We start from the raw sequence: 12988 nt of genomic DNA, 5'->3' as shown, positions 1-12988 counted from the left end.
GGCCAACTTTCTTGCCTCTGATCAATTTTCTGTAACGGTGTCCAGGATTGTGTGAGTTCAGACAATGTTAATTTATACTGGTATAACTTAAAGCCTGAATTTAGAGAATTATTCCTATTGCCTGAAGAAATACTATTTATCCTCAAATATCAGTGATTTTTCATTTTGATTGGATTGCTGTTTGGATACTTATCCTCCATCTTCCTTTTCTGTCTCACTCAAAGTTTGCCTCCATTATAAAGATTATTCAGAATTGACTGTGCTGCTATTCAGTTATCCATCACAGTTGATGGGCACTTTCCCAATATCTGATTATCAACTATCACTTTGAAATGCAAAGCCTAAGTATTTGTCCTTCTTCCCATTATGGATAATAGGATCTCCAATTTCAGTAGGAACCATCTGATGTTCTCCCTACACAATTTTTCTCATAGTATGTTGTTGCTAGGAGGTGGTGATGGCAGCAGTCTAGCTCCTTGGTGACTTGGTAAGAGTAGTCTAAGAAGTGTGAGTGGTGTTTGCTTAAGGTGAATAAAGTGAAGGGTGCTTTCTGCAGTGTTGTTTTTAATGAAAATTAAAATGTTCTGTACTAAATGCCCAATTCAGTAAACAACAGGGCATACAAATGAAACACTATGAATCATAAAATAAATTTAAATAAAATTTAAGAAAAAAACTTATACTTAGTGAAAAATGATGGAGTTAAAATTATATGGACCCACTAATCCTAATATTGTAATTATGTGTGTATGTGTATTACTTATGAATAAACAGAGTAAGTAAGATTATGGGTAGTTTAATTTTTTTCTTCAGTCTTCTCTGTAGTTTTCAGATATCTGTAATGGTCATATCTGTTTATATAGTTAGAATTTAAAACATCATTACTACAATAAAAGATTTCTGAACCCAAGTAAAAACAACTTAATTCCTTTCCCTCATCTCCCATCACCTCATTTACTGAAATAAGAGTATCTTACTAATCTGCTTAAACTACTCAGATTTCTTTATGTGCTTTCATAGAACCATGAATTTTTTTCTTTATTGAGGGAGAATTTGTATTTAACATAGTATTTCAGGTGTACAACATAATATTTTTTTTTAAAAAGATTTATTTGAGAGAGAGAGAGAGAAAGAGAAGGAGAGAGAGAGAGAAGAAGCAGGAGGGAGGCTCAGAGGGAGAAGAGAATCTTAAGCAGACCCCATGCTGAGTGTGGAGCCTGACTTAGGACTCGATCTCATGACCCTGAGATCATGACCTGAGCCAAAACAAGAAGTTGCACACTTAACCAACTGTGCCACCCAGGTGCCCCAATAATTTGATATTTGTATACACTACCAAGTGATAACCACATCTAGTTACCATCTGTCACCATGCAATTGACCCCTTTCACCCATTTTGCCCATCCCCAACTCCTTCTACTCTGATAACCACCAATCTGTTTTCTGTGTCTATGAGTTTTATTTTCTTTATTCATTTGTTTTGTTTTTTAGATTCCACATATAAATGAAGTGATGTGTATTTGTCTTTCTCTGACTTATTTCACTTAGCATAATACCTTCAAGGTCCATGCAAGTTGTCACAAATGGCAATATTTCTTTTTTATGCCTGAATAATATTCCATTATATATAGATTTATACATACACACACACACACACACACACACACACATTATTCAGAATTGACTGTGCTGCTGTTCAGTTATCCATCACAGTTGATAGGCCCATGGGCACTTTCCCAGTAATAATCCTACACACACACACACACACACACACACACACACACTCCCCATCTTCTTTAGCCATTTATCCATCAACAGACACTTAGGTTATTCCAATATTTTTTGCTATTGTAAATAATGCTGCAGTGAACATAGGGGTACACATATGTTTTCAGACTAGTGTTTTTGTTTTCTTTGGATAAATATCCAAAAGTGGAATAATTGATCATATGGTAGTTCTATTTTTAATTTTTAGAGGATTCTCCATACTGTTTTCTGTAATGACTGCACCAATTTACATTCCCACCAACAGTGTACAAGGGTTCCCTTTTCTCTATATCTTCTTCAACACTTGTTATTTCTGTCTTTTTGGCAATAGCCTCTCTAACAGATGTGAGGTAATACCACACTGTGGCTTTGATTTGTGTTTCCCTGATAATTAGTGATGTTGAACATCTTTTCATGAGCCTATTGGCCATCTGTATGTCTTACTTGAAAAAATGTCTATTTAGATTCTTTGCATATTTTTAAAATATATTGTTTTTTTGCTATTGAATTGTTTGAGTTCTTTATATATTTTGGATATTAACCTTTCATAATTTGCAAGTATTTTCTCCCATTCGGTAGGTTGCTTTTTCATTTTGCTGATGGTTTCCTTTGTTGTGCAGAAGCTTTTTATTTTATTTTTTTAAGATTTATTTATTTATTTTGGAGAGAGAATGAGAGAGCTTGCACACAAGCAGGGGGAGGGGCAAAGGCAGAAGGAGCAAGAGAATCCCCAAGCAGACTCCCTGTTGTGTGGAGCCCAACGTGGGGCTTGATCCCAGGACCTGGAGATCATGACCTGAGCCAAAAATCAAGAGTCCAGTGTTTCACCTACTGAGCCACTTAGGTGCCCCTATGCAGAAGCTTTTTAGTTTGATGTAGTCCTACTTATTTACTTTTGCTTTTGTTGCCTTTGCTTTTGGAGTCAGATTCAAAAATTCAATGCCAGGACTGATATCAAGGAAATTACTACTTAGTTTTCTTCTAGGAGTTTTATAGTTTCAGATCTTATATTCAAGTCTTTAACTCATTTTGAGTTACTTTTTATGTATGATGCAAGCTAGTGGTCTAGTTTCATTCTTTTGCATGTGCCTGTCCACTTTTCCCAGTACCATTTATTGAAGAGACTGTTCTTTACCCATTGTGTATTCTTGGCTCCTTTATTGTAAATTAATTGGCCATATGTGTGTAGATTTATTCTGGGCTCTCTTTACTGTTTTATCGATATGTGTCTATTTTTATGCCAATACCATACTGTTTTGATTACTATAGCTTTGTAGTATATTTTGAAATACGTTTAGCTTTGTTCTTCTTTATTAAGCTTGTTTTCCCTATTCAGGGTCTTTTATGGCTCCATACAGTTTTAGATTTGTTCTATTTCTGTGAAAAATGGCATTGGAATTTTATAGGGACTGCATTGAATCTGTAGATTGCTTTGGGTAGTATGGACATTTTAAGAATATTCTTCCAATCCATGAGAATGGAATATTTTTTCATGTTATTTGTGTCTTCTTCCATTTATTTTATCAGTGTTGTATAGTTTTCAGTATATAGGTCTTTTACTTCCTTGGTTAAATTTATTTCTAGGTATTTTATTCTTTTTGATGCAGTTGTAAATGGTATTACTTTCTTAATTTCTCTTTCTGATAGCTTGTTATTAATGTATAGAAGTAAAACATTTCTGTATATCGATTTTGTATCCTGTAACTGTACTAAATTCATTTATTAGTATTTTGGTGAGGTCTTTGGGGTTTTCTATATAGGCACATGTTATCTGCAGACAGTGACAGTTTTACTTCTTCCTTGCAATTTTGATGTGTTTTATTTCCTTTTTTTTTTTTTTTTTTTTTTTTTGCCTAATTGCTGTGGCTAGGATTTCCAATACTGTGTTGAATGAAAGTGGTGAGAGTGGGCATCTTTGTCTTTTCCCTGATCTTAAAGGAAAAGCTATTAGTTTTTCACTAGTGTGTATGATGTTAGCAGTGGATTTGTCATATATGGCCTTTATTATATTGAGATATATTCCCTCTATATTTACTTTGTTGAGAGTTTTTATTATAAATGAATGTTGAATTTTGTCAGATGTTTTTTCTGTATATTTTGAGATGATCATATGATTTTTATCCTACATTTTGTGAATGTGATGTATCATGTTGACTGATTTGTGAATGTTGAACCATCCTAGCATCCCTGGAGTAAGTTTCCCTTGATCATGGTGTGTGACCCTTTTAATGTATTATTGAATTTGGTGCTACTCTTTTGTTGAGGATTTTTGTATGTATGTTCATCAGGGATATTGGCCAGTAATTTTCTTTTTTTGTGTGTGTGGTGTTTTTGTCTGGTTTTGGTATTAGGGTAATGCTGACCTTGTAAAATGAGTTTGGAAGCATTACCTCTTCTTCAGTTTTTTTGAATAGTTTGAGAAGGATAGGTATTAAATCTTTGAGTGTCTGGTATAATTCACCAGTGAAGCTGTCTGGTCCTGGAATTTTATTATTGGGAGGTTTTTGATTAGTGATTCAACCTATTCAGATTTTTATTTCTTCATAATTCAATATTAGAAGATTGTATGTTTCTAGAAATGAATCTATATCTTCTAAGTTGTCCAATTTGTTGAATATAATTGTTCATAGTAGTTCTTTATGATCCTTTGTGTTTCTGTGGTTGGTATAAGTTGTTAACTTTTCTTTCATTTCTTATTTATTTGAGCCTTTTGTTTATTGGTAAGTATAACTAAAAGTTTGTCAGTTTTGTTTCTTTTCAAAGAACCAAATCTTAATCTCATTGATCTTTTCTATTGTTTTTTTAAGCCTCATTTAATTTCTTTTTGTTTGATCTTTCTTATTTCCTCTTATTTCCTTCTTTCTCCTAACTTTGAACTTTATTGTTCTTTTTCTTATTCCTTTGGATGTACAGTTAGATTATTTATTTCAGTCTTTGTATGTTTGTTTCTTGAGGTACACCTATATTGCTCTGACCTTTGCTCTTAGAATGGCTTTTCCTGCATCTGATAGATTTTGTATTGTTGTATTGACATTTTCATTTATCTCAAGGTATTATTTGATTTCTTCACTGACCCATTGGTTGTTCAGTAGCATGTTGTTTAATCTCTATGTATTTGTGATTTTTCCAGTCTTTTGTTTGTTTGTTTGTTTGTTTTGTAATTGATTTCTAGTTTCATACCATTGTGGTCAGAGAAGATTCTTGATGTGATTTCAATCTGTTTAAATGTATTGAGACTTCTTTTGTGGCCTTACATATGATCTATCCTGGAAAATGTTCCATGTGCACTTGAGAAGAATATATTTTCTGCTGCTTTTGGATGGGATGCTCTGTATATATGTATTAAGTCTATCTGATCTAATGTGTCATTTAAAGCTGATATTTTCTTACTGATTTTCTGTTAGGATGATCTATCCATTGGTGTAAGTGAGGTATCAAAGTCTTCTACTATTATTTTATTGCTGTCAATTTTTCCCTTTAGGTCTGTTAACATATGTTTTATATATTTAGGTGCTCCTCTGTTAGATGCATAAATATTTACAGGTGTTACATCCCTTTGTTGGATTGACCCATTTAACATTGTGTAATAACCTTCTTTGTCTCTTGCTACAATTTTTGTTTTAAAGTACATTTTGTCTCATATAGGTATAGCTACACCAGCTTTCTTTTCAGTTCTATTTGTATGAAATATCTTTTTTTTTTAAAGACTTTATTTATTTGTTTGAGAGACAGAGTGAGTAAGAGAGAAAGAGAGAGCATTAAGCAGGGCTTGGGGCAGAGGGAGGGGGAGAAGCAGAATCCCCACTGAGAGTCTGGGGAGCCCAATGTGGGGCTCAATCCTAGGACCTGAGATCATGACCTGAGCAGAAAGCAGATGCCCAACTGACGGAGCCACCCAGGTGCCCCTTGTATGGAATATCTTTATGCACTTCACTTTTTGTAGTTTCACTTTCAGTCTGTCTGTGTCATTGGTCCAAAGTGAGTCTCTTGTGGGCAACATATAGATGAGGCTTGTTTTTTTTGTTGTTGTTGTTTGTTTGTTTGTTTGTTTTAAATCTATTCAGCCACTCCCTGTCTTTTGATTGGAGAATGGAGAATTTAGTCTATTTACATTTAAAGTAATTATTGATAGGCATGTACTTGCCATTTTATTGTTTTCTGGCTGTTTTTTTAGTTCCTTTAGCTTTCTTCTTCTCTTGCTTTCTTTCCTTGTTGTTTAATGCCTTTTTTAGTGTTGTGTTTAGCTTTCTTTTTCATTATCTTTTGTATATCTATTATAGACTTTCCCATTGTGGTTACCATGAGGTTCAAATATGACAGCCTGTGTATATAACAGTTTATTTTAAGTTGATAACAACTTAAATATGAACACATTCTAAAAACTCTACGTCCACCCCACATGTTTTGTTTTTTATGTCATATTTTACATCTTTTTGGTTTTTATATCTCTTAAATAGTAAGTGTAGTTAGAGTTCATTTTACTGCTTTTGTCTTTTATCCTCCTGGTAGCTTTATAAGTGGTTAATCCACTACATTTTCTATATACTTGCCTTTATCAGTGAGATTTTTTACTTTCATATGTTTTCTTCCCTTTTCTTTTCAGTTTAAAAAAGTCTAACATTTCTTGTAAGGCTGGTTTAGTGGTGATGAAATCTTAGCTTTTGGTTGTCTGAAAAACTTTTTTATCTCTCTATTCTGAAGGACAACATTTCTGGGTATAGTATTCTTAGTTGGAAGTTTTTTCCTTTTAACACTTTGACTACATCATGCTGTTCACTTCTGGCCTCAATGTTTCTGCTGAAAAATTGGTTTGTAGTCTTATGGGGGTTCCCTTATACATAACAGATATTTTTAAAGATTCTCCCTTTAAAACAAACTGAGGGTTGCTGGAGTGGTGGGGGGGCGGGAGGGAGGGGGTGGCTGGGTCATAGACATTGCGGAGGGTATGTGCTATGGTGAGCGCTGTGAATTGTGCAAGACTGTTGAATCACAGATCTGTACCTCTGAAACAAATAATGCAATATATGTTAAGAAAAAAAAAAGAAGAAGATAGCAGAAGGGGAAGAATGAAGGGGGAGAAATCAGAGGGGGAGACGAACCATGAGAGATGATGGACTCTGAAAAACAAAGTGAGGGTTCTAGAGGGGAGGGGGGTGGGGGGATGGGTTAACCTGGTGATGGGTATTAAAGAGGGCACGTTCTGCATGGAGCACTGGGTGTTATGCACAAACAATGAATGATGGAACACTACATTAAAAAACTAATGATGTAATGTATGATGATTAACATAACAATAAAAAGATTCTCCCTTTATCTTTGACTTTTGATATTTAATTATAACATGTTTTGGTATGGATCTCGTTGAGTTCATCATATTTGGAATGCTTTTTGCTTTCTGGACCTTGATGTCTATTTCCTTCCCCAGGTCAGGGAATTTTTCAGCCATTATTTCTTCATATAAGTTTTCTGCATTTTTCACTCTTTCTTCTCCTTCTGGGACCCTTGTGATGTGAATGTTATTCCACATGATGTTGTCCTATTGGTCCCTTAAGCTATCATTACTTCTTAAAATTCCTTTTTCTTCTTGTTGCTTTGTTGCTGCTCTTACACTGGACTGTCTTCCAGGTCACTGGCCTATTCTTCTGCTTCATATAGTCTGCTGATGAACCCCTGTAGTGTAGTTTTCATTTCAGTTGTTGTGTTCTTCTGCTCTTTGACTTCTGTTTGGTACTTTCATATATTTTCTATTTCCTTGCTGAAGTTCTCAGTGTATTTATCTATTCTTCTGAGTTCGGTGAGCATCTTTAAGATTATTACTTTGAACTCTTTATCAGGTAGATTACTTATCTTTCTTTCATTTGATCTTTTTCTGAGGTTTTTGTCTTATCCTTTCATTTGGAACACATTCCTCTGTCTCCTCATTTTGTTTGACTTTGTGTGTTTGTTTCTCTGTGTTAAGAAAAGCAGCTTTCTCTCCCATTCTTGAAGGAGTGGCCTTGTATAGGAGATGAAACTTATTAAGCCTTGCAATAGGTCTTTGTTGTCTCTCAAACCTTTGGATTGTCTGAGTAGCCTAATTTATTCTTGATTGATCCCAGTTGTTGAGGGTTTGCCAAGACCTGCCATGTTTCAAAGGAGTGGTCTAAGTCAACACCTAGTTCCAGGATGATTGGGAGCCAGATCTTCAGGCAGCAGCTTTTAAAGTATGCAAATGTATACATTCCTATGGGAACACAATTGTAAATTCTGCTGACCTCCGGACCAGGAATCTGGAGGTGTCCCGTGGGTGATAGTTGCAAAAATCAGGACTTAGAGATGAATTTATAAGCTCCATTTTGAGAGGTACCAGTGAGCTGTGGTGAGGACAGGGGAGAGCTCAAAGATGATGTCTCCCTACTGTGTTCCCTGAGAATGCCTCTGTAGCCTCTAGATGTGTGGCAAACCTGAAGCCTGTTCCTTAAGTTGAAGCTCCAGGACAAGTAGGTGGGCCTTTTTTTCACAGGCAGACTTAGGGGTGTGTTTTAGTCTCCTGTCTTTGCAGTACCCTGGGTGTGGTAACCTGTCCAGAACTGTCTTTCAGTTGTTATAGTCCCATAGAGCCCAGAAACACAAACAACTCTAGCTACGAGGGCCAGGTGATCAAGGGGTATCCTTTCTGTGTTCTGTGCTTCACTACTGGCTTTAGTGAGGTGACAGCAGAGAGATGAGGGCAGGGCATATCCTTGGCTTTAGTGAAAGAGCACTTGGGGTGGGACACATTCACAGCTTTAGCTAGGCCAAGGAAGAGCACTGGGGTGGGGCATGCTTGCATCTTTAGCAAGTCTGTGTTTACATGTGCCTGCCTTTGCTAGCAAGGTAGAGAGAGGGTATAAATGGCATTTGCCAGTGCCGCTGTCCCCAAAGAAAGTCCCATCTGGTCCTTGTCCCTTTGGTAGATGGTTTAAGTGAATCTCCTTCATCCAGACACCTCTCAAACTACTGCCTTTGCAGTGGGTCCTGGGATGAGTGTAGCTGTGTGTGAGTCTCTCAAAAGGAATATCTCAGATCTCCACAGTCCCTTGAATTGCATGGATATAAAGCCCTATTGGTTTCCAAAACCAGACATTTTTGAGGCCTTGTCTCTCCAGTGAAGGTACCAAGGTTGAGCTGCCTGATGTGAGGTACAAACCTCTCATTCCTTAGCATGAAGCTCTGGACCTTTGAGATCCCTCCCATTGTGGGTTGCTGCACTGAGAGTAGGGTTTTTGTTGAGACCGTCTCTGCCTCACCTACCCATCTCAATGTGACCCTTTTATCCCTTGTTGTAGAGGAGCTGTTCAGCTAGACTTCAGTTCTTTTTCAGTGGGAATTATTCCTTATATAGCTGTATGTATTTGGTGTATCCATGGGAGAAGGTGAGTTCAAGGTTTTACTATGTTGCCATCTTGGACTGCCTCCTAGGGATTTCCCATGGATTCTTTATAATACAGAAAACCATTTGTTCTGAGTCTTGAAATAGAAATGAAAATGAGGAAGTGGACAAAGATTATAAAATGTTTACAAGGCTAATACTATTGTACCAATTTAGCCCCTAACTACTTTTCAATGATAAAATATCTGGAAAATGTATGAACTTTTTGATCTGTGTGAGCCATACTCATGCAATCTAGCATTCTGATTAAAATCTGGGAAAAGAATAGGGCACAGTTCATCACCAACAAGAACCAAATATTTCCCATAGAGAGTGAGGAGTATTTCTGACATCCAGAGGTTGGTGTTACAGGCAATGATATCTTTCCTCCCGTGAACTTTTTATTTTTTTCCTGTTCCTTCCCATGAGTACTACTTTATCTCACACGTATGCTGAATTTGACAAATTGAATTTCATGCTGTGTCTTTTGAATCTACATCAGCAAGTTGAATTTCTCCTGATTGTTCTCATTCTTCAACATATAGTAAAAAGCATAATGAGGTCATTAAAAAAGGAAGTGTCTCTCCTACTGAAGAGATAATATCTCATAGCATAACTTGTGCTCACGGGATGTTAGAAACCTCTTCAGAATAGGGATGAGGATGGAGGGGGATGCAGGGGTTAAAAGGAAGAGAGTTCTATTCTGCCTAACAATGGAAATGGGAAGAATACAAGGATGAAGTAGTTGCTGATCTCATCTGGCTACACAGGAGTGGGTACCTCACTGTTTTGCAATTGGGTGAAATGGGGATCTAACCCATGGTAAGGAATTATTTTATGAAAATGGGAGTTAAAGTGGGAAGATATCTGCCATCCTCAGCTTTTGATCCCAGACACCTCTGACCTTGACTTACTCCTTAAGGAGACCAGAATAAGTCTTTCCTCATGAGAAAACTCTTTTCTAGTAATTTCTGATTCTTTAAAGAATTATTTTGTCCTCTTGTGGTATTCATTTCTCAAAGACCTTTTTGAGAAACATTTGGTATTATTAAAAACTCATTGCTGGACTCCTCTTTTTTCCAGAAAGTTATGATTCTTATTGATTTTACTGCTGCAACTGGATTGATTTTAAAAATCAAAATGTCTTCTGGTTAATGCAAAGGCTAACAATGATGAGTAAATGTAATGATTTTTTTTTTAACAGATTGTCCTATACACAATGGTCCTGTATGCCATTAAATCTCTAATAATAAAGGCAAGTGATGTTATAGTTAATAATAACTATTATTAGGTGGGCTGTCTGTCTTTTTCATCCATATTCCATTGTTAGGTTTTTAAAACAAAAATAAAGGCAATCTCTGAGAGAATATACAAGGAGATCCTTCTCTCTGGTCTTAGTTACTTCTAATTTAAGTGTAAGTTTCTTTGTTGTCTGTAGCCTATCAAGAAAAGTCATCTCATTTCCATTTGTTCCATCCCAACTCACAATAAGTGTTGGAGTATTAAGCATGTCTCTCTTGCAACTACAGTAGGATTTTGGGAAGGTATATCCCATTTCATGCTTTAAATGATGATGTGGGCTCTGAAGTTAACATCTCACTGACCTTTAGATACTTTCGTGAAGCATATGAACAGTGGCTCAGGATGGTGAATTTTATACTCACTGGATCATAGAAATTTGAATGATGGTTGTTTCAACTGAGTTGGAAATAGAACGGCAATCTATTTTAAGTAGTTGTACTCCTTCCATCATTACCAGCTCCCATACTAAAATCATTTGTGATTTTATTCCCTATTTTGATTTTTTTCTCATGTATCGTGCAACAATAAGTTTTAGGCTTAGCTAGAGGTTCCTACCCCCTTTCCCTTTTATTGTTTAAATACCATTAAAATTTTTTTTTGAATCCTCATGTTTTCCTCTCTGAAGTTTTGTTGTTGTTTACGCTGTGCAGGGGTGCCCTTTGGTATTTTTTTCACAATATGTCTATAAATATTCTTGGTCCTGTGCATCCTTATGCATATTTTCATTTTGTCCTTATTCTCAAATACTAGTTTTAAGTTTTCTCAGAACATTGAATATGTGATTCATAATTTTCTGAAGACTAGTGTTACTGATCAAAGTTCTGATGCCAATTTGATTTTTCCATGCCAGTAGATAAATTTTTATTCTTTCTCCTGGGAAGCTGCTGACTTTTTCTCTTCTATTTAGATTCTTGAAAATTCACCTCAGTGTGGGTTTCTTTTGCACTAATGCTATATTCAATCACTAGATGTGGATTTTTATTCATATATAGGTTTTAACTTTATTTTTTACTATTCCTTCCTTTCTATTCTTTTTGTCTTTTCATTTTGAAACTCATAATTGATGGGCCTTGAAACTTCTGGATCTAACCTCTTTGTGTCTCAGCTTTTCTGTCCCATTTATCTTTTCACTGGGCCTGCCTCTGCTTATCATGTGGAGGGAGGTGGTACGGAGCTCAGTGGGTGCTGAGAATTAGTGTAAGAGCTCTTGGTGCCTCCAGAACTGTGCTGCTTCTTTGGTGCTTGGACCTTCTCCCAGATCTGAACTGGTATTTCACAGAACAGTCTTATAGGCAGGTAGAAGTGCTTTTTGCTTTACTGTCTTTTTAGAGACTGCTCTTGTCTTTCATCGCCCATATATACTGTGAGCCCTCTCTGGACAGATGATCCATGGGCTTTCAGGAAGCAGTTCTCAGGGCATCAGTGTGGGGGCAGTAGACAGTGCTCTCATCTGCTCTGCAGAGTGATGAAGAGTGAGCCCAGTGAACTGAAATACTTCATTGGACATCTGATATCTTAGGTCTATTTTTTTTTCCTCTGCTTTTTCCTATTAGCCTTGTTTCTTTTGCATTCTATCCTTAAGGAATTTTTTAAATTTCAAAGATATGAATAACATTGGTTCTTGTTTCCCTGTGATGTTACAGGGCCTTTGTTTTTATAGTTTTTTCTTTTTTTTAAATTTTAAAGAGATTTTTAATTTTGAGAAGATACAGATATTTGGGTTCATTTCATTTCATTTAATGTAGACCATTAAAAAGTCCAAGATAACAGGCTGAATGCCCAATGAGATTTTCCAGCCTGTTCAGAAGGCAGATCCATGGTTGAGGATTTGCCCCCAGCACAATCAAGGATGATCTCTCTCCTAGGAGTTTCCTTCTCAATCTGCTACAAAGCTCAGTAGCTCTCCTGGGATAAACGGGGAAGTAAAGTCTTAATAGGGTGTGTATATTTTTTAAATTATTAATACTAATTGATAAAATTTCTCCCTTTCTTTACCCCTTTCTGAATGTACCTAGTTTTTTCTAGGGAAACAGAGAAAGGATTGTGGAGAGACAGAGTAAGTCTAAAAATAAATCAAGAGCTCTGCTTCAGGATCTCAGCGGTTGTTTTCAGAATACACATTAGCAATTTATCTGGTGATAGGAAGGCCCTGGGAAAGGAGCAGGATTTACACCTGACATGAAATATGGACCAGGCCTTCTGTATAGGCCTTGCTTTCCCGGTAGGTAGATTCATACCAAATCCCACATTATGATCATAGGAGTGTTTGCTAAGCATGCAGTTAGGGCAAAAGAATTGGTTTATAAATAATATTTTAATCTGTATGTAACATGTGTCATAGATAATAGTTTCATGGAACACTAGTAGCTATTTGGTTTTGGGAGTCAGGGCATCCACATGGCTGAGTAAGTTTGAAAAATTTTTGGTTAACCAAGTTAACAAGTTTTCTTAGCCAGAAATTCTCCTAGAGCTCATAATATGCTGATTTCCATTATCAATCCATAAGTAGACTATATAGCATATAGTGTT

Source organism: Callorhinus ursinus, unplaced genomic scaffold, assembly GCF_003265705.2.
Source record: "Callorhinus ursinus isolate GAN/ISIS: 27379988/994484 unplaced genomic scaffold, GSC_fseal_2.0 scaffold10, whole genome shotgun sequence".
In the NCBI taxonomy this organism is placed as follows: domain Eukaryota; kingdom Metazoa; phylum Chordata; class Mammalia; order Carnivora; family Otariidae; genus Callorhinus; species Callorhinus ursinus.
Note: the sequence above shows the minus strand (reverse complement) of the source record.